The 25,601-nt window shown below is 35.2% G+C and overlaps 1 long non-coding RNA gene across 1 annotated transcript; it reads right to left on the bottom strand.

The window, feature by feature from the left end:
• Nucleotides 1-176: 176 nt before the first annotated feature.
• On the bottom strand, nt 177-25,152 carry LOC130680342 (uncharacterized). The gene is made up of 4 exons (XR_008993318.1): nt 24,620-25,152; nt 13,095-13,262; nt 5,709-5,818; nt 177-3,121 (listed from the first exon to the last, which is right to left on the bottom strand). It is a non-coding gene; the product is annotated as an uncharacterized LOC130680342 (long non-coding RNA).
• Nucleotides 25,153-25,601: the final 449 nt, after the last annotated feature.

The raw sequence follows: 25,601 nt of genomic DNA on the forward strand, positions 1-25,601 counted from the left end.
AAGCCTTATTGTTTGAAAAGGTTAGCTTTTTACTTCTTTGCATATTTATGCCATGTTGCTTCTATGCCCAGCATTTGTCTTGAGGTGTCTTTACCACTTGGAAGAATTATGATACTCGGTAAATTTGATATGAGGCACGAATTCCATTTAAGGGTTGTAGTTAGGAAGGAAGAAGAAAAGCTATAGAAGTAGCAGGCAGAAGAAAATATGGGAAGATTGATTATTTCTTTGACATATCTTCTTGTAGAGTAACTTCAGCATGTATAGGTTTTAAATTACTAATTAAATTGCACACACACATTAACGTAATAGGAGTACAGTTACGTAACCAAAGCATACCTGTAATTACCAGCCATCTCCAGTGAAACCAAGAAAACCAGTTAGGCACCTTAGGCATTTGTGAAAACTTATCTTTGATATGGTGGATATTGTCCAACTGAACTTGAACAGACTGAGAGAAATCAGACAAATTAAAACAGTCCATTCCTGGGGACTGTTCACATCCCATATGTTCTTTTAACAGTAAATAGTCTGTAGTTGTAAGATTTTGGAGAGCTACAATTTGCAGTTCTCCTAATTCTTGGCTGAGTTCCAACAGTATAGATCCACTCAAATTTGTTGTTTTACTATATGCACAGGCCATTGCTGCTGTTTTTAGAAAGCAGCATTCCATCAGCTACTACGAGAAGGGAGGGAAAAAGTCTTCAGCTTTAAATCCTGTAAGTATCAGCAACTTCTCTTTTCCAACAGTTATATATTCATTTAGGGGATATTTATAAACCATATATTTTGTTTGGTGTTTTGTGTGTGTTAATTAAACCAAGAACAATTTTAAAAAATGATATAGATAGGTGGATACAAATAAATTGATAGGTAGCTAGTATTCTATATGCATAGAATAAAGCATGCAAACTGGATAGCAGAAATAATTAAATGATTTTAAAATGGAGCTTGTTTTTCCATTACAGATTTATCTATTTACAAAATCAGGGTTATAATATCCTAAGGAACCACCAATAGCATTATATATAAAGATCTACGATTCCATACTACCAGACAAATATCTTGGGTAGCACAGAAACTAATTTTTTAAATAATTTATTACAATAATGTTTTTGATATCAACAGATTTATTTAGACTAAAAGGAAAGGTGTGTAGAAATCCAAAACAAAGTAAGAATTGATGTTGATATACACAGAAGTCTATTTAGAAAGTCTGGTTAGGAAGACCTAAAACCTATTAATCTTTTATATTAATAAATCATGAATTATATATATATATGTGTGTGTGTGTATGGGTGTGTGTATATAGATATAGTTGTTACACCACAAGAGGCATGGTATTTAAAGATTACTCAGATAATTATTTCTTTATTAATGGGTTCTAGTAAAAAATATGCTCAAATATTTGGGACAAAAATTGGTATATATTTTGTGTACTTGATTTGGAAGTTTTCTTTGCTCCAGATATATTTGACAGATATGCTCAGGTGGATATTTTTCTTCATATGTTTGAAAATTGATGACCACTTCTGTAATTCTTACATAGGTTTAACAGATTTTGAATTACATACACAAAAAAATGTTGCCTAAGCAGAGGTTGTTTGTTGTTTCATCTCAAATACAGACAATACTGTCCATCTTCTAATATCCAGTTATTCAATATAATTCTCAAATAATTTATAAAGTCACTCTGGTTGATAGATAAATAGGGTCTGTGTTGCATCTTAAAACTATTGATTACTTTTACAGAATTATCTCAAACACTAATAAATTAACTGTTATGATCCATATAGTTTCTCGTGGTCATTACTATTGACATAAATAATTCACAGGGAGTTTTTCCAGAAGAACGTCTGGCTATTTATTGGAGAGCATTTTAAAGCCTCCTTGGTGAGAGAACAGTTCTTGTAACTGTAGAAGACTGAACTTACACATTTCCCAACAGACCAACAGAAAATCTCTCTGGAAAAGTTAAACTATATCCTTGGAAATGAAATTATCAAGTTAGTAATGCATTGTTGTGTACTTTTCTTTCAGTGGTTAATATTCCACAATTCCCATTTTTCCTATTTTGACACTCACTTATTTGGGGATGTAACAAATCAGTATCATACTTAGCCAATATGAGAAGTTCTAACGTGGTAACCACCTGATTTTTTTCAATATGTTACCTAACACATTAGAACTGTTCAGATACTGATACTGGTAAGTTTTCTTCATTAGGATCCAAACTGCTTCCTGGGGTCTAGGATTTATTTTGGCCCATAAATCGTTTTCCTTCCTTTTCCACCACTGGAGATTTTGGGTTGGAAAAATTTGCCTCATTAGTCACCCCTTGTTCTTGCCTTTGCAGAGGCAGTTACATGAGCTTTTCTTATTATCTGCCTTTCCCTCAGTTCTTCCAGCTCAGCACAGAGTAGAACTAAGGCACACTTTATCCTGAGACAAGGGAGAATCACATTTTTGTTGATTATTAGTGTCCTGCCTGCTGGGAGGGCAGTGAAGCTGGACTGCATGGGAGGCCCTGCTCCTGCTGTTGATAATGCTGATTTACGGAGTTCTGCTGAGGATATCAAGCACCTTATATATTGTAGGCATTTCCCTTCCTATTGCTCATGTTATTTAGACATTGCTAAGCTAGATGGCAGCTCCTGAATCACATGAACTCAAAGATGCTTATCCGTGTGTGAGTAATCTTCAAGTAATATACTTATATTTTCAGTGAAGGCTTCTGAAGGTATAACAATTTAGGTAGAATGAGTAGTTCTCTGTGTACAGGACAGACCTGATGATGGGTCAGCAGGAAAAAGGATACGCTGGTGCTAAGTGTCCCCATCATAACACCACATAAGGCACCAGCCACTCTGCCTGGTTGGGGTGAGGCTGAAGAAGAAAAGTGAGTTACATTTGCAAGAATTCATCAGAGAGATTTTTAGCTTCGTTTTCTTCTTTAATACTTTATAAGATTTTAGAGTTTGATGACTATAGTTCATATGTCTTCTGATGATAGAGAACATTCTTTTAGTCTTTGCTTTGCAATGACTTACAACCTAGCTATTGTCCAATGATATAACTGCACATCAACAGTTTATATGTCACCTGCCTCTGGCTCTTCATCCTGGAGAGAGAAAAAATGAGCTTACTAGGCTTGCAATATTTTAGGGTAATTTCAGTGTTTGCTATTTTGGAGAATACATTGTGGTTTTGTATGGTGCTTAATGGATTGTAGTCTTTAATGAAATGCTATCATGTGTTACCCACTGTATAGTATGTAGCAAAACATTCATTTGCTGTCAGGTTTGCATAATTGATATCATTGGTGACAGTTCACTGACTACTCTGGGGGTGCTAGAGCTCTGTGGCAAGGGCTGTTTTTCTTTTTTTCTTTTTTATGATGCTTGATATATAGAAACGAGTTGTGTAGAGAAAATAAACAGCAACCAAAGCAGTCAGATAATAGTTCTGCTCACATATCAGATTAACTGGGATCAGTTTTTCTTCAGAAAGAATATTTGAAGTGTTATTAAATTCACTATGATCACTTGTTTGTTAAGGTCCAATTGATGTTGCATAGATGCATTATTTTTAAATCTGTTTTAATTTTACCTGAATTCAGACCTTTCTGAAGCAAACATGAAACTGTGATTTCTAAATAAAGGACTACAGTTTAATGATGAGGGTTTCATATGGCCTTTGGGGGGAAAAAGAAACAAACAAAACAGTTGTTGACCGGGGATATGTAAAGAATTTTCAAGCAGTACTGACGGTACTCTTGATACTACTACTGAAGTAGGGAACATAAACTTTTGTGGCTTTAATTCCAACAATTGTGTAATTTTCTCTGGCAGTGCTTAGCAGCCCAGGTTTATAAGTTTAATTATATTAACAAGGCACAATGTAATCGAGAGTTAATTGTGCTTATAAATAAAATGGGGATTAATCTCAAATTGAGTCACTTTCCTGATTGCAGGAATAACTGCCTTGCTATCCTTCACTTGCTGAATAAAATTTTACAGTCCTTAGCTTGGTACTCAGTGAACACACCTGTCCCCGACTCTCCCATTCATAAACATTTTTCTTCATCCTATTACAATCTTAACAATGACTATGTTCCATTCTGCTTGCCATGCTCTAAACTGAGTGGAACTACTTACAGCTCTACGGAGAACCCCTTTTTTCTGGACTTTATGCTTTCATTCATATTTGCAGAAGACACACCTGATAGAAGGCTGTTATAAAAAATGTACAAAGAACTCTTAAAACTCACAATGAGAAAAATGCATAATTAAAAAATGAGTGTAACTCCAGGGGGTAGAATCCTGGGGCAAAATACCTCTAAAACAGAAATCAGTCAAAGGAAGATATAAAGTTAAGAAACCCTTTTATTTCTTGCAAGCAGTCATCCCATCTCTCTCGTGACCCGGCTGCAGCAGAGGAGAGCTCCACCCAACCTCTCTGGTCCAGATAAACCCTCTCAGGCCCTTGTAATTACCTATTGATATGTAGATGGACTATTTCTGTCCAGCTCTTGGAAACACCTGATACACAGATACACTAAAGACAGGTGAGAAATTCTGGAAATACTGCAATTTTACCCGCAATGGGCCAGAGACCTTAACAGACACCTCACCAAATAAGATATGCAGATGGCATGTAAACATATGAAAATTGTATGTCATCAGAGAAGCGAAAATGAAAGCAACAATGAGATACCACTACAGTCCTGTTAGAATTGCCAAAATCTTTAACACTGACACCACCAAATGCTGGTGAGGATGTAGAGCAGCAGGAACTCTTTGGTGGGAAAACACAGTGCTGCAGCCACTTTGGAAGACAGTTCAGTGGTTTCTTAGACAAGTAAATATACTCAACATATGATCTGGCAATCATGCTTGTTGTAAATAATCCAAAGGAGTTGAAAACGTATCTCATACAAAAGCCAACATACAGATGTTCAAAGCAGCTTTCTTCATACTTGCCAAAACTTGCAAGCAACTAAGATTTTCTTCAATAGGTAAATGGGTAAATAAACCATGGTACATCGACACAATGGAATATTATTTGTCACTAAAAAGAAGTAACAAGAATAATAATAATAATAGTCATGATAATATCAGCTAATATTCATTGAGAAATTATGTGCATGATTTTTGTGTTAGAATTATATTGTGTGTTCTTGCCCACAAATATAATGGATATTCTATTAATGTGTAATACAAGGACTGAAGGACCAGCACTACACAGCCTCTAGACAGATGGATTTGTTTACAGAAGTATCAAGTTGGATCTTAATAGTTATTCTATTTTGTAATAAATTTTTTTACTGATAACCAATTAATTTAGTATTTCTGCAATTAAAACAACACAAGGAGGTCAGCGAATGAGTTGAATAATACAACCCTGGTTTCCAGGTAAATAGAAAAGAGGACACATCTTGAGAATAATAAGAACTTGCCATCAATAATATTAGGCAATAATTTTCCAGGAATTATGCTAAAATTTTATATGAATTACTTAAATTTCTTTCTATGAAGTGAGTAATAGCATTGCTTAAGAAATATATTCAAGCTCAGGTAATTTGTAAATGAATAAATAGCACTGTATTTAGACCTTTTTGATGACATAGTCTAAGTATATAACCAATAAACTCAAGAGATAAAGGAAAATTTGCATTAAACAGCAGAAAAGGAGGAAAATGAACCTACCCATACATTTTCAGAAAGTCAGATTAAGTCAGTCCAGGTCACCTCTTAGTAGATGAGCAGGAACTGTTAAAACTGCCTGGTGTCACAGGAAGAGGCAGAGCAATTTCACCCTCAGGAGCAGATAAAAGGACAATTTAGGTTAAAAAAGAGAAAGTATTGACAATGCTGAAATGGAAAAATGAAATAATTTACATTGAAAAGTAGGGATTTAAACTTCATAGAAATGATACAAGTAAGGCAAATTCTAAAGAAATCCACCCTTTGCTGTGTTTTTCTTTCCTTCTTATACTAATAGATCTGCAAAGGAAAGGCAGTCCACAAGGTAGCCAGTTATTCTGCCTCAGCCCATTATTCTCCATTTCTTGGTGTTGATCACCTCATCCTCTTTCTGCCAGTCAATTTTGATTGACATTGTGAATAGAAAATTTGTTGTCTTCAACAATAAGTTCTTTGTGGTAATATTTGGAAGTATTCCATTATTGATTCTGATCTTTGGTAACTCTTCCTTTCATATGTTCACATTTTCTGTCATTTCTGTAACAATTTTTGAGCTGGTATAGTAACAGCATTGCTAAGCCTACTCAGCACAGCTCCTCTTTAAGATCTGGAATTTCCATTCATGGTATTATTAATTTGTAGTGACTGTGCTTATTTGTATTAAATGATGTAGGTCAACATTTATAATTAATCTGTGTAAAATAAAAGGGCACATATTTTAAAAGGAACCGTATTTGCTGAGGTAGAGAATTGCAATTCAAAATCATCTATTTAATTACTGAATTTTCATTCATTCTTTTATATATGAGCTATTCTTGTTGACTTGGAAAAATTTCCAGTGAAGTAAGAATAATAATTTTTGAAGACCTCTGTCATTTGGAAAAGTCATTGCTTACATGGATTTTATGATTTAAGAAAAATCTGAAACAAACAAGTAGTTTCATTTTCTTGTTTGACCCAGACCCTGCAATTTAAAATGTGTATTTAAATAAAACTCTAGGGACCAACAGGAGAGTGCCAAGAGATTACCTAAATCATTCAAAATACACATTCATTAATTGTATTTACATGGCATTCTAATACCTTTATAATTATAGGAAAAAACAAGATTGTTTTTATTCAGTGTCTCCTCAGAGGGTTCAGCGCAGACAGCATGGTCAGTTGGGCATCTCAAGGGGATGAATCCATGTCAATCACCCCTGCTAATGTCACTGTATCACTGATGGAGGAACTTTAGCGCAGTTCAGAAATTAAATCTTGAAATTCTTCTATTATTTTTTAAAAAGCCAATCTGAAATATGAAGCTGTATGTAGGTATTTACTTAAAATTATAATGGGAATGCCCTCAATATAGAAAATTACAATTTTTTTCTCATATTTGGTAATTTCAATGATAGTTTCTTCAGTTTCTTTGTTCATCTTAGACTATTTTAATTTAAAAGTCATATTATTTCTCCTCTGTTCTAGTTTTTACTGTTATAAAAGTCATGTGAAATAGCTTGTTTTATCAAGCTAATCACTTTCCTGTTGGCTTCTTTCTCTTCTATTTAATATGGGAATCTATTCAAAATCTGGTTATGTGTTTTGTTTTCTCAGAAAAAAGCATTTTTTCTTTACATATACTTATTCATTCATAGGGATACAAAACAAAAGAACATTGTAAGAACTATAAACTTATGTGTACATGAAGCTTCCTCTCAGCATGTAATTTAAAAATTTCACACCGCTGATATTTAGCAAGTGGTCATGAGTAGTTGTACATAATGGGCTAGTCTGATAGGTCAGGTGACTGTTCTGATATGTTTCTATAGATATTATAGATACTCTGCTAGTCTGTATATATTTTGAATATCAATTCTTCATATGATGCATAATAAGTAGAGCCATAGACATATATTCACTGAAAAATATAAATCAGTCACAACAGACATCTAGTCTCTGGTTTCCATTTATTAAGTTCTAGTCCACACCAGGTGCTGTGTTAAATGCTTTTTGTTCTTTAACCATTTAAACCTTCACAGCTACTCATGAGAAACTCACTATAATGAACTCTTTTAAAGGAAAATGGAAGCATCAAAAGTTAAGTAAATTTTACAGAATTACATAGATAATCAAGGAGCTAAAACTCTAACACACCATTTGATACCAAAGCCCATAGTGTTTTAATCCCAAACTATACTGCCTCATAAAATATGAAATGCCTTCTTGTCTCTTTAAAGTAACATTTAGATAGTTAGTCCAATTAAGACTGTTTTTAACTGGTGGTTGTATGGAAGATAATTTTTAAGCTACTAGTGGTGATTGATAAAATTCATTGAAATCAATTTTATACAATTACTGTGATCTGGACTTCAAAATGGTTACTTTTTTTTCTATGTGACTATATTGATGAAGAGGCAGAAAATAGTTACTATTTTGTGAGACAGGGAAATGAAGAAATCACTGAACCAGAAGCTGAAGTTTTATTATTGCCTTAACTTTACTTGGATGCAAGTATGTATTTAAAAGTAATTTTTGTTTCTGTGCTACAATGCTGGAAATTATAGGAAATTTAGTGAAATTAGGCATATAAATTGCTTTAGGCTTCTAATGTAATGTTCCATAAATACGGCAATGGAATAATCTTGATATTAATTTCAGGAATAATCTTTGGTGTAAAAGCCTGATTTCATTTTATATTAATTAGGATGATCAGTCTGATTACTGCTTTCAAGTAATATTGCTATTCTGAGTACTGGTTTTATGGTATTTATTATTCTGTAAGAATTATAGACACTTATTAAGCAGAGTAAAATGTAATAAATATTTATCAGTGAGAGTAAAAATTAATAAGTGACAAAATCTGAATTTAAAGTCCTATATGTCATGAAAAAAAAAGCTGAAAAGTGGAAGTGGTTAGGAGGAGAGTGAAAACATGCTTATTTCCCGGGATTTTATGATTGGCTGGTGGCAGACAGTTGATTTTTTTCCTTCATATTCCAATTAGAGAAATAACATTTTGAGTATTATAAATGAATAGCTCTTGATTATTCCAAATGTAATGTTCCAAATTGAATAACAGAAAAGATACATTTCACATAAAAAAGAAGCAAAAACATTTAAAAACTAGAAAGTGTAAATGGTAAACAAAGACCAGATTTCGTGTGTGTGACAGTAATTACGTATTAATATTAGAAAGGGTATTTAAGAGTTCTCAAATCCTGTTTTTAAACAAAGCTAATTGGCATAGATTAAAAGTAAAAACATGAAAAGAGATATAAAGATTAATATATAAAAGCAAGAATTATTACAAGTCTATTAGAAACTTTAACTGCACATAAACAATCATTACCTTAAACCAAACAGGATATTGTATAATAGTGAGAACAATGTAAAATTCAGTAGAGCATTTATGCATCAAATACCATTTTACACAAAGTAGCTATAAACACAAAAAGGATGAATAGTTACAGATTCAAAAAGTTAATCATAAACATAACTTTACAGTGAGATTTTAACTATTTCTCTGTGTTCAATAAGTTTTGTCAACATTATTACACTTTTATAGTGATATATTTTATTCTATTATCATTGTTATTAGAGTAGTTAATAATTGGACATTACATTTTATAGCGAAAAGGGAAATAATCTTTCTTTCTTTAAAAATTACAGGTTACTATTTAACAATAAAATAAATATATTTAACCACAATCAAAACCTTCCAAAAATTTTAAATAATAAAAAATATGAATTGTATTTAATCATAATATTAGAACACTATAGTATAATTTTAAATAACAGCAAAAAGCAATATAATTACTAAGGAAAATAAAACATCAAAAAGTAAAGAAAATGAATATAAACTAAAATTATAGAATATGTAAAACTGATGATAGAAAAATATCTAATGAAACATGGAATGACATCACATTAATAATTGACAAAAGTTTATAACTTAAGGAATTTAAGTTATTAACATGTAATATTGAGGCCAAATTATCTTAACTCTGGCTGTATATTAGATTTGTATGAAGAATACCCCCTTAGGCTGGTTAAATTAGAAACTCTGGCAGTGGATCATAGTATCCATGGGTTGTTTTTTTAAATAAATGCAAGGGTTGTTTCTAATGGGCAGCAATGGTTAAGAAATACTACTCAAAATATCCTAATATTAGCAAAAAAAAAACAACCAAAAAACCATAACTTGAAAAAAGGGAATAATGAAAGCAAAGGAAAATTTAATTTATTAGACAATAGAAAATATTTTTAAAAGTTAGAAAGCAAAAAATAATATAATTGAGAAATAAATCTAAAGCTCCTCATAGAAAGATCAGCAGAACAGATGAACTTCTCAAGAATCCCACTGATAAAAAGAGAAAATAGTAATATTTCGATTAAAATTAAGTAGTATTAAAAAATAAATAATTAGTCAAAGGGGGTATTGTCCTAAAATATTTCATAAAGGCCTTTGATAAGCTGCAGTACAAATTTATTTTAAAATTAAATTATGTATAAAATGTTAGCATACACATATTCATTAATGTGGGCAGTTGAAAAATCAACATACAAAAGTAAATAACATATTTATGTATTAAAAATGAATGCTTTTTCAAATCTCCTTTTAAAATTCCAACTACAAAGCCATAGAGATCAGAAAAAATGTTCAAGAATTATATGAATAAAAATATAAAAGTTCACTTCTAAACCAGAGAAAACCTGCTCAATTTGAGAAAACCCCTTTGTTTCTGGATAGAAAGGCTTAATTTTCAAAGAAATGAAAATGTCCTCAAATTAATCTGTAAGCTTTATAATTCCAAAGAAATTATTTTTAAAAATGAAATGATTTCATTCCATTTGAAAAATAAAATACAACAAAAATGTGAGAATATAGAAGAAGAAGAAGAAGAGAGGACATGTACTGTGAGATAGTAAACATATTATGAAATTACAGTAAAGTAAGAACAACAAGGTATAATATCTGGAAAATGGGTCCTCACCGGAACACAAAAAATCTCTCAGGTAGGTGTGATTTATGGCACCTAATAAAGCTGGCATCTCAAGTCAGTGAGGAACCTTTATTTAATAAAATTTTATGTTTTTCTCTCATACATTAAATTCCTTGTGAATTGTACATGTGATTATAAAAATATTAAAATAAATATAAATAGCATGTTGGAAATACTTAACTGTTCATTGTGGGAAAATAACTTTCTAATCTTAAAAGGAAGATAGTTTATAATTCCATGTAGAATGGATAAACTGATACAAGACAGTTGATTCTACCCTAATAAGAAAGAGACATAATTTAAATTCATAATTTGAAAGCCCATCAAGGAACTTAGTCACAACCAGTGGAATCCGAGTAGATGGCTGGCATCTCTGGGAAACGAGAGGACACAAGAAATGTTTTGCCTTTTGCAGAGGAAAGAAAAGGTAGCAAAGCCATTACAATATCACTGTTATAAAAACATGATTTAATAAATGCTATTAATGTAAACAAGGCTCTGTAAAAAAACAGCTAAATGGCCAAGAAACTAGAATTCACAGAAGATATATTTTTAAAGGTCAGGATTCAATGGCAGAGAACAGAATACGCTCTGGTTATGGTTTAAACAGAAAGAGCCTTGATGACTGTGCACTTAAGTCACATGCTAAATGTTTAGAACTGTTAGAAACAAGTTGGGCTTTAAGCAATGGCCCCCAAAGCCACACTCCAGACCTGAGTCAGAAGCTGCATCTTCTACGATCAGGAATCTGCCTAATTGGGAAGTTTCAGCAATGACTGCTGAAGTCACCAAGTGACCATTCTGAAGTCCAAAAGCAGACAGGAATCGGCTGTTACAGCATCCAGCATTAGAACAGTTGCATGCCTGCTGTCATCCACCCTGGAGACCACATACCCCATACCTGTGGCGGCCATGAAGCCAGTGTCTGTACATCGCAACCACTGCTAATATTTCCCCAGGAAAAATAATTCCACCCAGATATTTGCCATGAAGAGAGCAACAGAAGTGAAATCTGTGTCTCCCTTCTGACGTCCAAATTTGAAATACATCTGAGCGATAGATCCCAGTTCCCTCCTAGCCACAACCAAGGCTTGCCTAAGAGTCTAGAAAATAGTTTTTAGCTTCCCAGTCTCTGTGAAGTAGGTTTCTCCACTAGAAGACTGGATGGGTGGGTAGCACCATTTCACTGTAGAGACTATCGCAATGTTTGCACAGGGCCTTAAGGAGAAAATAAGAATGTGCCAGCAGGACAAATTGTAAGACCTTAGGCAGAGAAAGCAATGTGGATAATGAGAAAGAAGAAAACAAGTGAAAACAAATGGGAAGTTTATTTTCTTGAAGCATGAATACATTGGGTATCTGAAAAATGTTCATGTGGATGGGTGGGTGGTGGGTAGAAGGATTTTAAATACCATTTTATAGTGATTAGTTTTTGCCTTAGGAGAAATGGGGAGCTGATGAAAATCTTTAAAACGATAAAATTACCAAATCCTAGTTAAAAAAAAAAAAACTGTTAGTGGTTTTCATGTTCTTCCTGCAAGGATCTTAATGCACTCACATATATTTTTGTTCCCCAGCATGAAATTCAGGCCGTAGTATAGAAAAAATGCCCAACATGTTTGTTACTGTTCCAGATGTCATAATGACCGAGCATTTAGAACAACAACAAAAGCTTAAAATAACTGGATGTAGGTTTGAAAGGATCTGCATATGTGGGGTAAATTGCAGAATTTCCAGAATCTCCTGCCTTAGCCTTAGTCTATTTACATATCAGTAACTGCTTACCACTGCAGCCTCTTGCAGAGTTCAGGGACAAGGGGTGGAGAGAGAACAGCCATTCTCTCTTCCACTCTGTTCCTGGTTTGTAATTGGTCTGGTGTCTGCCGGTCATCAAGGACCCACCCACGGAGTACCTCCCAGAGAGGTTCACAGGAATTAGTGTGCTGAGAGGGCAGAGTGAGAGTGTCAGCCCAGGGGGACAGTTGGGGCCGGGCCTAGCTAGTGGATTGAGCAAGCTGTGAGCAATAAAAACGGTTTCTCCCAACCTATTCTTTCCCCTGACTTATTTTGGTTTCACCGGTTTCATAGGGGGTTCACCCCTAGCCTGAAACACCCTTCTCCCCAGAGTGACAGCATATTTTTTAGCTTTCTGTATTAAATGTGCTAAGGAAAGAGAACCATGAACCAATCACAAAAGTTCCTTAGGAAAACAGATTTGGGCATGACTGAGTTGAACACATCCTCATGGCTTATTGCGAAATGTTCAGTTTTTATGAACTGATGTATAATTTGAATCTTCATGTTGATATTATTCACCATTTTTCACAATTATTTAACAAAGCATATTTTCCGATAGCATTTTGGAGGACAAGTGTTTCATGGAACAGACTTTGAATGTACTTACTGAAACTCATTGAATTTCTCAATTCTTTTCAGACTTCTTGGGAAGTACTATACTTTAAAAATTTGAATTAAGTCAACATTTGGTTTATCTTTGGATATTTGTGTTCCTTTTTAATGTGCTTCCCTTGGGCATTTACAAAGCCAGGCAGTTCTTCATTTAACTGAGCAGCTGGAAGGGAAAGATAGCATGCACAATTAAATTTGTAGATTATTTTTTAAAACATCTTTTATCCATTTTCTTTACTCCTCCTCACATCACAAATATCTTATTCTGAGACATGGTTAACAATTTGTACAATTCACAGTCTCTCCTCTCTTATGCTTACTAGGATTTTAAAAAACTGCTGTAGATGGCTGAGAGCTACAAAACAGGATAAATGAAACACATGTCCTGAAAACCCATGGGTGGTATTGATGTTAATTATTTTAAATTATTAAGAATGCTAATTTAAATAAACAAAAACATGTAGACTTGATATTTTAGAAGATGTCAAAACAAAAATGGCTAAACATTCACTGAACAAAGTTAAATAATTAAGGTAGACCTTATTCAAGGTTATCGCAAGAGGGTGGAGAGGCCAGAATTCGGTCTGAGCTCAACTCTGCTTGAAACACAGAGCTGGGGAATTTTTAAAAGTTAGGCTTGGAGATGATAGGACATCTCTTTTTGCTTACTGGCTTTACACAGAGGAAAAGTAAACTTTCTCTTATTTTCATGACAGCAGGTAGTTTTGCAACTTGGAGCAAGTCATTTTGTGAGGTCAGGCTCCTGAGCTCTATCCCCCATCCCAGACCCTGTGAGACAGGGGCTCTGTCTTCCCTAATGATCACACTTCAAAGGCATGGCTCCCAGGGCCTCTAGAAAGACAAACCTAGGTTGTAAAACTTACAAGAAGTCTTTTTGAAAATTTACATCTATAGTTCTGTAGTGGCAGTGAAAGGATTCATAATTAAATGTTTCCTATAGTAAATGTCCTAAGAGAGGTCAGGAGTCCATGCTCAGGAAGAGCCTGTCCAAAGTTTAGTCAAGCTGAGGAGAAGATTAAGACTCTCTTGGGCACAACATGTAGCCAGAAATGTTGGATGTGAGATTTTCCTGACATTTTCACAATATTAAGTTTGACATATATGTAATACCAGATATACAATTAGATATACCAGGTATATATTAGGATAATGTGTCTTCTCAGGCACTGGACTAAACTAGTATTTTTAATCTCTTTCTGCTTCCAGAAGGTCTGTTCACTGAAAAGCAGAGTAAGAAGGGATATACTTTCATACTTGTTCTTTGAAATTGCTCTCTGAGAAAGTAAAAAATGTAAAAACTGTCATAATCCTAAAATACCCACAAATGAAAGATAGGTACATATTAATACTTAACCCTTCTGTATTTTAATGTGTTCACAGTAGAAAATATACATAAAATGTATTTTTCTCTCCTATCACTTACTCTGGTTTCCTGATTTCTCCATACTTAAGTAGCCAGTAGTTACAAATGTGGCCACATTTCATGCTTCTTGGCATCTCCTTCATTGGAACTCTTCAGACTAAACACTTTGGGTGGTCAGGGTTATTTCACATGTGCTCATGTGAAAGTTCTGGTTGGCCATTTTCTGACTTTTTTTTACACAAATATCGCTTCTGAGCTTTACTTCCACTTCTGCTGGTTTCATTGCACATTCAAGGCTGTCCCACATCAGCGGGTTGCTGCTACCATTTCCCTCAGGTGCTGTGGTCTGAACCAGGTCTCTTGATAATAATGCCCTAATGCGCTCAAGGTAATGTTGCTGATTAACTGGGTTTTGTGATTATTTCTTCTTTTTGTGTATAACTGTTTTTAGAAGATTCTGAACCTCTTGCTGCATGTGCAGTTATGTGTTATAAAGTTGTGAGTTAAGACTTTTCCATATTTATTAGTTCTTCTTATAGGGGTTCACAGAGAAGCCCATGATGGAATGAATAGTAGAGAGACTGCCCTTCTCTGCATTCTTCCCTCTGTCCGCCCCGAGGCCTTATGAGTGTGCTATGCGTGGTGCATCTGGCTCTCCCTTCTTTTGGGATGAGTCTTTCCAAGAGTCTCATTAGACACTTGTGCAAGGAAATTTTTTATTAGACAACACATACTTTTCTTGGCTATCCTCAGACAGTTTAGGTTTAATCTGGGATTTATAATAGTTGATTCTTATTAGTATAGATTCATTCACTCTGGCTTTCACTCACTCTCTTTCGGGCTTAAGTTCCATTAATACAGGTGTATCAAATTGTGGTCTCTAAAATGTAGTCACTTGAAGAACGTGTAAGCTTCAGCTTTTACTTTATATAAACACTGCACACAATTTTCAGAAATAATGAAAACTTTGATATTTTGTACAATGTACAAAGAAGTCATGGCTCCTGTACTTGCCCACCTGCATTTGCAGACCATACTATTTTGCTATTTTTTTAACAAAGGGTCATTTTGTGTAGACCTAGGAATCTGGCTGCACTAATGAACTAACTAGACTTTATTTCTTGTCCCCATGAAGAATATATATAATAAATATACATATGCATGTGTGTATATGTGTGTGCATATGTATATAATTTCCAAATGAAAAAAATAAATAAAATATTAAGAATTTGTCTTCCACATATATTCTGATGACTGTCCATTGCTTCTTTTGTTCTTATTGCTTTCATATATACAATAAAATTTTGCATTTCCTTATAATTGTCTGTGACAAGTCCTTCACTCCCAATGTGGTCTCCTTTTACAGAAACTGTCACTTAATCTTTCAAGAAAAAATATAAAATTGTTGCATTTTTTCCTAAAAAGAAATGAATTAGAAGGAGGCAAGCCAGTGAAAAAGATTTTAGATCCAAGAATCCTGGCTGCCGTTTTTCATATATGTCGCTCAGTAATGGAGTAACTATTCAATTAATATAAATCTGTTTCCTCATCTGTAAAATTCAGCTACTAATAATTTCTCGAAAGGGTTGTTACAAGAATCGAAGAGTGTGGTAATTGTGAGGAAGATGTTGAACTTGGGACTCAGGTGAGCACCTAAATCACTGGTTATGTTCCCTTGCTGCTCTAGCTCTCAAAAATTAAGACTGACAACTAGCAAATCATACTTCTCAAATCAACTTTAGAAAATTGGTAAAATTTAAATAGATACAGCCTCACCAAATTTGAATCCTCTCTTCTTCAACACCTGTCATACTTAAATTTTAAATAAAACACTTATTACTGTCTTTCCTGTATGTTTGTTATCCTCTTATCTCATGTCTCTGCTGTGGTACAACCTCCTCATTGTCATAAATATACTGAGATTATCTCTGGGCTCTAAAGAGTGCCTTGGAAAGGGCTTTGCCCAAAGTATATTCGTAATAAGTAATTTCTGTGTTTTTAATTTGTGGATGTAGCCTTGTAACTTTACATAGTTTCCCCCAATAACATATTTTTAAAATGATAAAAGTATGCCTTATTTTAATAGATTGTCAGGAAGAATAGATAGTTCATCTTTAGAAGGTATTCCCAAGTTTTATTTTCCTCAATTTAGCTTTTAATTGTCAGTATTTCCAAATGCATGAAAACATAAATCTCATTTCTTTCTGTATCCCCAGTTGGTCTTAAATATATTGCTTCTGTTGTTAATGACAACCAAGATAAATTGTATTACTGTGCGTGACAGAGCACTAGAGCACCAGCGAGCCCAGTGCACTCAATTCTGCATGTCTTTTATGGGCTTCCACACATAGAAGCAGAGGATTTACATACTGAGAAACAGTTATGTATTCCAACCATATATACTTTCTACCCCTTTTTAAAGTGATCCAGACTCTTTTTTAAAGAATACAGACTTTGCCACATGCAGCCACATCAACAATGGGTTTCAGGATAAATAAACCAGCAAGGAGATCATGTTGGCAAGGTGTTCACTTCACTGAGTAATAGAACTCATAGGGAAGAAATCCTTAAAAAGTTGCCAGATAGATCAGATGCATATTAGAAAAGTTAGGAGAAATGATAAACAGTGACTACCATTTTATTTCAATTTAGCCGAACTAGAAAACTTTCTCTGGAAAACAGTCTGGTCTCGGAAGCTATGGGGTTCAGGAGATTTGGGTTCCATTCCTTCTCCCAACCTAGAATGTCATTTCAGCAAGTTCTTTATGATGCTATGTCCTTTTTATCCCTTCCATGAAGCCAGGATTGAGAATTGGGTTTCTTCCATTAAGTGGACAGGAAAAGTCGGAGGAGGAAGCAGGTTTTTGTTTCCTGTGTAAAGTCACTGACTGGTAATAACATAAATGATACATAAATTTAGACTCCTTGGGCTGTCACCTAAAGGACTCAGGTATGCAGTACTTGAACACAAGAGACTGGAAATTCATTCTGAAAGTTATTATTGCCAGGCAGCTGCATTTGGGAGGTCTCTTCCTGTGCACCAGGTGAAACCTCAACCTGGATGAGGGAGGATTCCTGACTCTGAATAAGAAAGAATTTTCTAGCAGGTCATAAGAGTATAGGTAAGGAATTCATTAGAGCAAGAGTAGAAATGAATGGCAGCAGCATTGAAGGCAGCTGAGAGCAGGAAAATGCAGAGCTGCAGAGGGAAATGTTTGCTAAACATTCTCTTGGCATAAGTCAGATCCCCTTGTCATCTCTTAAAGCCAGGGTCACTTGGTGTCCCTTGTCCACTTGGATCTGCACTGCATGGGGAGAAGCCTCTATTATCCGGGATTTGGCAGCCATGCAGCACAGGATAGAGTGAGATGATATTCTGAGAACTTCCCAAAGAAAGGAAATTTTTCAGGCAGTGTCCTGCAGCTGCAGTTCCCTGGATCTCACCCAGGTGAGGGTAACTTGCAAGCCCAAATCTGAGCTCTCAGTAGCCCCTCCGTACTTATAGGGGCAAAATAGAGACTTGTAAATAGAATGAAATAGCAAAAAGACAAAACACAGTAAGCTGAGCAGTGAAAAAGCTTTTTAAAAGTGTGCACTTACAGAGAGAAAAAGTGTGGGTGCCCTCAGAGATGAGGCATGCTAAAAGACTGGGGTTTCTGTCTTTTAAGAATTTTTCAAAGGACCAGGGGATATAGACTTGTAAAGTGGTCTCAAAATACTTATCACCAGTGAAAGACATTAAGTCTCTTCTATTATCAATCTTCCAGGTAATTCTGCAAAATTAACTTAACACAAGAAATTGGTCAATTCCTCCCCAGGATAGCAGCCTCCCTCTGGGACCGTATCCATCTAGACTGCACACCCTGCCCCCAAGGTGCTCTGAGTTATTGTCTGTTCGCTAAACAATATGTTAGGAATTTTGCTTTCTAACTTACTGATTTTTAAAATGGAATCTTAGCTTTAAGGTGGAGTCCTTCCTGTTCTTACTATACTGTTTATATCTCAGCATTTTTCATCATAGTCAGGAAAAGTTAACCATGCTGCTTGTCCCAGGGCCCTGCCCTACCTCAGTACAATTCCTGAAAGCAGCATAGTTGATTGTCTAAAAGGTCCCATTATTGTTTTCATCCCTTCTTGTATATTGACCATAACCATCCAATCTTCCAATAATAGCACCAATAACCAAAGGTGGTGAGAAAATTATCAAAAAGAAAAACAGAAAACAGAAAACCCTGAGATTAAAAAAAAGAAATGAGGTTTGTGGGTAAAATTGCACTATTTCCAGAATCTCTCGCCTGGCCTTAGTGCATTTCCATATCAGGAGGTGTTTCCAAGGGGTGGAGAGGAGTCGTCCTTCTCCACATCAGTAGGTGATCCCAAGGGGAAGCGGGGGCTTATCTGGACAGAGAGGTTGGGTGGGGCTCTTCTCTGGCAGCTGGGGTGAGGCAGACACAGGAGAGCAGAGGTGGATGACTGCTTGTAAGGAATAAACGGGTTTGTTTCTCCTCCTTATTTCTCCCTTTGACTGTCTTCGGTCTCAAGGGTATTTTGCCTGGGATTTCCCCCCAGAGTTACGGGTTTGTTGGTTTCATCGTGACATTCCACCACAATTCACCATTACACCAGGACATAAGGCGGAAGGGAGATAGGGGATATTGTCTAGTTTAGAGCAAACTGGGAACTGGGGTTTGCCAGCAGAGATGTCAGCCCTGAGCAAGCTCCCTTGCCATTGCTTGAGTGGTCGCTGTACTTTCAGGGAAGCCACAAAGACAGAGTGAGAATTAGGAGAAGTAGCTAAAATTTGTACACTGACATCACCGTGTTTTTTAATTTTGATTACCTATGAAAAAGATCTCATTATTACTCCAGTTTTGCAGAGTTGATAAGGAATTGGAGGCTCAGAAAAAGTGAGGAGAAATTTTCAGTCACATACCAATTATTTTTATGTGTAGAACTTGGTTCTCTTGATAGTACAATCCAAGCTGTTTCTAATACTTATACAATAACATTGCTTTTTTTAAAATCATTGAGCATATAAAGATAAAGCTCTAAGTAAACAGTTATTTAGAAAAAACATATATATATATATATATATATATATATATACACACATATAAAATTTACTGATTGGCTGTTTTTGTGAAAAGATGTGAGATAGCCTTTCCAAATTAAACACAATATCAAAGATGTATATTTTCAAAATAAACTAATGAAAAAATAGAGAAAAAGATGTCAAAAATATCTTAGGTATTATTGAAATAGTACATTTATTTAGGTTCTCAATTTTCTAATGTTACATCAAACACTGTGTTAAAAGAAAATGTACAAGCTCACACATAAAGGCATACTTCTTTCTAATACTAAATTACAAGATTACTTCATTTTTATCTTTATTGAGAAGACACTGGATATAACAAAAATGGCATCTTCTATAAGTTTGCCAAAAAATGTTATTAAAATTACATTTATTCTTTGTCTAGGTATAAACATAGAGTACAATATACAAATTAGGCAAGCCAGTTCTTCGGATGTTAGGATTACATGGCCTCCTCCTATTTCTTTAGATTATCTAATTCCACATTTCCTGAAATGGCCTGTAGAAAAAGGCATTTAGCAGGATGACAGTAGCGGCTTTAATGATTCCCCTTTTTGTGGAGTATAACAACAAAGCAAAACTGAAGGAACTCCCAGAGTCCAAGAAGGGATTAGCCATTACCAAAGGGGAGGGTGGGGGAAGGTGGGTGGGGAGGGAGGGAGAAGGGGATTGAGGGCCATCATGATTGGCACACGTGGTGTGTGGGGGTCACGGGGAAGATAGTGTAGCACTGAGAAGACAAGTAGTGACTCTGTGGCATCTTACTACACTGATGGACAGTGACTTCAGTGGTGTATGGGAGGCACTTGATAATATGGGTGAATGTAGTAACCACAACGTTTTTCATGTGAAACCATCAAAAGAATGTATATTAGTGACACCTTAATAAAAAAAAATATCTTCACCCATTTATACTCCCATCAGCATGATACTACGTGTACTTGCTAAAGCATGGTCAAATGCAACTTTCCAATAGTTGCCAGTCTTGCATTTATAAAGTTTCATCTCATTTTCATTTTTGTTTCATTTCAGATTGCTAGTGTATTAGAAGTCCTTATAACTTATAAATATGCAGTAATTGTGGGTATTTTAATGTACCTTTTTGCCTATTCTTATTGTATTTCTGGACATATCACTTTGATTTAAAAGTTTTATTATTGTGTATTTAATATATCAATAGAAGTTATGTTTTTCAATTAGAAAAACATCTGTTATTTCTATGTTTATTTAAATTTTGACCCTATATTTATCTTTGAAGAATTAAATTTTCTTTTAATATCACAATATACTTTTACCTGCATCATATCTGTTTCGGCAATGTTTGTGGAGTTTATGCCGAACTGAGATTCCAAAGGAATCTCTGTTTCTACTATTTCTGTTGTATCTTTTAAATTGTCTTTTAGTAGCATCTAAGATGACTTGTAAATTATTCTTGGTTTTCTGTAATAAATGATGATGATGAAGATATACTATTAGTAAATTTTACTTAAAAATTTAAAAAGTAAAAATATTATGTCAAAATCAATAATGCTTTAAATTTACCAATACAATTGTTACTATCAATGTTATTTCTATTACACCTAATCTGATGGAGTCTAAATCAAGAGGCAATTTGTCATTAGAGCCCCGCCTCATCTCAGAATGGCAGAAACTCTAGTTTTGCTTATGCTTTAAAAAGGTGATGTTTTTCTTCTGGCAGAATAATCTCAGAAATACTTGGAATTCTGAAGTTGCAATTATTATATTATTTATTCAGCTGTTCAAATATATATTTAGTCATGGAAATAATCCTCATTAATTGTAAAATTAGAGTATAGGAGGCAATATAGATCATGATATCTATCAAAAAGTTGTTTCAAATCTCCTTGAAAACAATTCTATATCCCATATGTATAGCTTAAGTTCCAGTTTTAAATGAACACTGGGCAGTTCCATTGAATAAGCTGGATCAGTACAGTGCACATAGAACACACTCCTGGTTCCTGGAAAAATATATTTAATAACAGACCTCACTAACCGTGAATATGTGCTGGTTACATCCTTGTCCATTTAGATTGGGAGAATTGAGCATATTTAGCTTTTTCTGGTTTATTACTCTGAAATACCTCAATCTACTAGCTCATCTGTAGGCCTATAAGGAATTTTGGCTATAGGAATAAAAGGACACAGAAGGACCTAAATGATTTCTGTGCTAGTAACTGCCTGAGACTCCTGAGGGTGTGAACCAAAGGACATCTGAAAACCTATTTCCCACTGGTGTACATTTGCTTTTCACAAGCCAATGTAATTTTATTTATATAGACTTATTTATACTTTTAAGACACTACCTTACCGATGCATAATTCATATATCATTCATTAATATAAAGTATGAATTCCATTTTAATTCAGAGTTGTACAACCAACATCACAATTAATTTTGGAACATCTTCTAATCATGGAAAGAAACCCAGCATTCTTTAGGAGTTACTCCCAATTTCCCCAACCTTCTTTTAATTCTAGGGAATCACTAATCTACTTTCAGACTCTTTGGATTTGACTTTTTGTATCTATCATATAAATGAAATCGTACAATATGTGCTTTATAAACTGCCTTTTTAAACTGAGTGTAATGTGTTTCAGGGTTCATTCATGTTATAGGATGCATCAATAAGTCACTTTCCCTTCTTGTCCAATAATATTCTATTACATGAAAATATTATAATTTCTTACTAATTCGTCAGTCAATGAACATTTTAGTTACTTCTACTTTTTTTGGCCATTATAAATAATGCTATTTTAAACATTCACATACAAATTTCTTGCAGACATATGTCTTCTTTTATCTATATACCGAGTGGAAATATTATGCCATATGATAACTCTGTATTTAATCATTTTGGAAACTGCAAGTCTGTTTTCAAAAGTGGCAAAACCATTTCATATTCCCACCAAAAAGATAGGGTGCTCAAATTTCTTTACGTCCTTATTAACACCTGTTATGCCTATTTGCAGATGGCATGATTTTCTGTACAGAAAACCCTGAAGACTATACCAAAAAGCTGTCAGAGAAATTTGCATCAGTAAAGTCACATGATATTAACTAAATACACAGAAAACAGTTACATTTCTATAACTTAAAACAAAGTATCTGAAAGAGAAATTTAAAAAGCAATCTCATTTACTATGGTATAGTACTGAAAAGCAATAAAATACTTAGGGATAGATTTAACCAAGGAGATGAAAGACCTATACAATAGCAGCTATAAGGCCTTCATCAAAGAGATTGAAGAAGATAGTGTCCATCATTAGATGAATGGATAAAGAATATGTGGTACATATACACAATATTCAGATATAAAAAGAAAAGAAATCCTCCCATTTACAACAACATGGATAGATCTAGAGGGTATTTTGCTCCATGAAATAAGCCAGGTGGAGAAAGACAAATACCATATGACTTCACCTGCACATGGAATCTAAAAATGAAATAAAACAAAATGATCAAAACAGTAATAGACTCCTATAAATGGAGGAAAGACTGGTTGTTACCATGGCGGAGGGCTTGGAGTGGGTGGGTGAAACAGGTGAAGGGGATAAAGGGGCACAGAATCACAATATAATATGAATTAGTCACAGGGATGAAAGTACAGCATAGATAATATAGTCAATAGTCCTGTAACATCTTTCTATGTTGACAGACACTTAACTACACCAGATGGGGTGAGGATTTAATAATATATATGACTGCTGAAACACTGTGCTGTATACCTGAAACCAATGTAATGTTGTGTGTCAAATGAACTTCAATAAACACAGAGCAACAACAAGATACATGGTCCTCAGCACACATCACAGGATTAGAATCATCTATCATGTTCCCCATATTCTCTGGTAGACAAAAAAAATTCTGTTAGCCCAGATGTTCAAAAGACTTAAAAATTACTTTCCAGGAACCAGATACAAATGGTTGAAACTTTCTTTAGACTTGGTGTGTTCTTTTCTACGCAGTGTAATACTTTATCCTTTGCCAAGACCTTTTATTAGCAAAATTATTATATATGCCTGAACATTTGAATTTAGTGTAGCATTTGTTTCATTAGTTAAACAGTATTAGAATAAATATGCCTAACATGTGGAGAAGCAATATGTGGTAGGGATAGATGTACAAAAAATATGAATCATTCCTAAAATGCCATTACATATGTTTTAATATTTTGGTAATTTGACAACTCATCTTTCCATCCTTGAGGTACCATACGTGTAATTTATGATAAACTTGTGCATTATTGAAGCTGCACCCTCTACTGCTGCAGCAACTGGGGCCTCCCAAGTATCCACAGGTGGGTGTTCTGGGCATCTCCCCACCCACTCTAGGGGCAGCCCACTCAAGGGTTGCACCCATGCACACAGATTTCAGTTTCAGAGGTCCTGCCATCTACCACCAGATGTAATTCAGGGGGCAAATACCTTTAAACCGAAATCAAAGGGAGAAATAAAGTTTATTTCTTACAAGCAGTCATCCACTTCTGTTCCTCTGTGTCTCTTGCAACCAGGCTGCAGAAGAAGGGACACCTACACAACCTCTCTGGTCCAGATAAGCCTACACTCCCCCTTATAATTACCTATTTACATGGAGATGGCCTACTTCTCTCCACCCCCTGGAAACACCCATTGAATGGAGATGCACTAAAGCCAGGCAAGAGATTCTGGAAATATTGTAATTTTACCCACACCACATAATCAATCCCAGCACTCATGGGACCTTGTAAAGAAACAGTTGCTAGAAGCCTGTTACTCCAGTGTTCCAATGGAAATTAATGCTCTCTCTACTCAATTACATCAACAATTACTTGATATTCAACAAAAAATACAAATACAGGTTGAACAGGTTATCCAATAATATGAAATGATTAAACCCAACAAACTGGTTCCGTGGCATTAATTCACGTATTTGGGTCATCGGAGCCCTTTGTCTGTTAATCTTATCATTTGTCTCGTAGCCTCCTAATGGGTTGTTTCGTTATGACCTCCTCCAAGCATCAAGAACAAAAATTGGTTACCTTGCTGTGTTCCAAGAAGCACCAACAATATTCAAACAAAAAGGGGGACCCGTGGGAAGCCAAACAGCCAAGTCCGGGACCAGAAAGCAGAAGGGCCGCCCTGGAAGCAGAACACTGTTCCCTTTGCAGCATGACGTCGTTCGCTTGTCTATTACTGGGTGCGGAGGGTTTGCTTTCCTTTGAAGTCATCAGAATGGCTCTGCGTGGCTGCCTGCAGGCTCCCTGCAGCATCCTGTTTGGCACACAGCCTTCTGATGTGCTGTGCATTGTTTTTTTCAAACGTCCGCTCAGTAAATATGAGAGCTTGACAGCGGCTCGGGGAAACTTCCCCAGCCTCCCTCTCACCTCTTGCCTTTCCTATAGTCTCACGTAATTCTTCCGGCCTCTGCTGACTTCGCTGGACAAAGCCCTACCTGCCGGCTTCACCCGCCCTAACACGGAGGCCTTGAACCAGCAGAACCGGCTTGTTCAGGAGAAGAAAAGGAAACCCGACCAGGGCTCATCCCGTGAGGGACAGCTGCACCCTCTGGGGACAGCTGCCAACGTGTCTAGGGTCCAGTAAGAGTATGTTCCTTTTCTGTGTTTACTGTGGGTCAGCAAATGACTAAAGGTCAAATAAATGTATTAGACTGAGTAACTCATTCTAAAAATATCGGCACAGCATTCCTGATGTCCAGATAACTACTCAGAGATGCACTGGTGTCCCCGTGGTCAGGAAACTGGGCTTCCTGGTTCCGTGCAGTGCTGATTGTGTGGTTACTCAGGCTTTCGTCTGATTTAATTAGCTGAATATTTCAGTGGTGCGAGCAATTTGTACCATTTAACTAATTATTAACAGTGGAATAATCTTATTCAAATATTGGAAAGTAGCATATGTTTACCTGAGTCAAAACATTTTTGTTGACTGTACATTTTTTAAGTCAAATCAATCACCATTAAAAAAAGCACTTTATGTCATGAAAAGTATAAAATGGGGTAATAA

The sequence above is a fragment of the Manis pentadactyla genome, chromosome 13 (genome assembly GCF_030020395.1).
Source record: "Manis pentadactyla isolate mManPen7 chromosome 13, mManPen7.hap1, whole genome shotgun sequence".
Classification (NCBI taxonomy): Eukaryota; Metazoa; Chordata; class Mammalia; order Pholidota; family Manidae; genus Manis; species Manis pentadactyla.